We start from the raw sequence: 763 nt of genomic DNA on the forward strand, positions 1-763 counted from the left end.
AATCCCCTCTCAACCTTCTCTGTTCTAAGAACAACCCCAGCCTCTCCAGTCTATCCACATAACTGAAGTCCCTCATCCCTGGAACCATTCTAGTAAATCTTTTCTGCCCCTCTCTAAGGCCTTCACATCGTTCCTGAAGTGCAGTGCCCAGAATTGGACACAATACTCCAGTTGTGGCCGAACCAGTGTTTTATAAAGGTTCAACATAACTTCCTTGCTTTTGCACTCTATGCCTCTATTTATAAATCCCATATGCTTTTTTAACCACTTTCTCAACTGTCCTCCCACCTTCAAAGACTTGTATACATATACCCCCAGGTCTCTGTTCCTGCACCCCCTTTAGAATTGTACCATTTAGTTGATACTGTCTCTCCTCATTCTTCCTGCCAAAATGTAACACTTCACACTTCTCTGCATTAAATATCATCCCCCATTCCACCAGCCTATCAATGTCCTCTTGAAGTCTATTACTATCCTCCTCACTGTTTACTACACGTCCAAGTTTCACAACTTTAAGTGCTAGGGAATGTCCATCTCTAGACTTGCATTATGTTTAAAAAATTGGCAACAACTCTGTGATTTGGAATATTTGGGGACCTTAACTACATGCACGCCCACCATTTTAGCAGCAGACACACGCCTCACTGCAGCTGGAACCAATAGAGAAGAAATGCAACATGGGAGTTGTAGTTTTCTGTCTAATTGCATTCTTGCAACCAATAAGCAGAGTAAACTACATGTCCCACGTTACGTTCTGCTCAAA

Source organism: Heptranchias perlo, chromosome 3 (genome assembly GCF_035084215.1).
Source record: "Heptranchias perlo isolate sHepPer1 chromosome 3, sHepPer1.hap1, whole genome shotgun sequence".
Classification (NCBI taxonomy): domain Eukaryota; kingdom Metazoa; phylum Chordata; class Chondrichthyes; order Hexanchiformes; family Hexanchidae; genus Heptranchias; species Heptranchias perlo.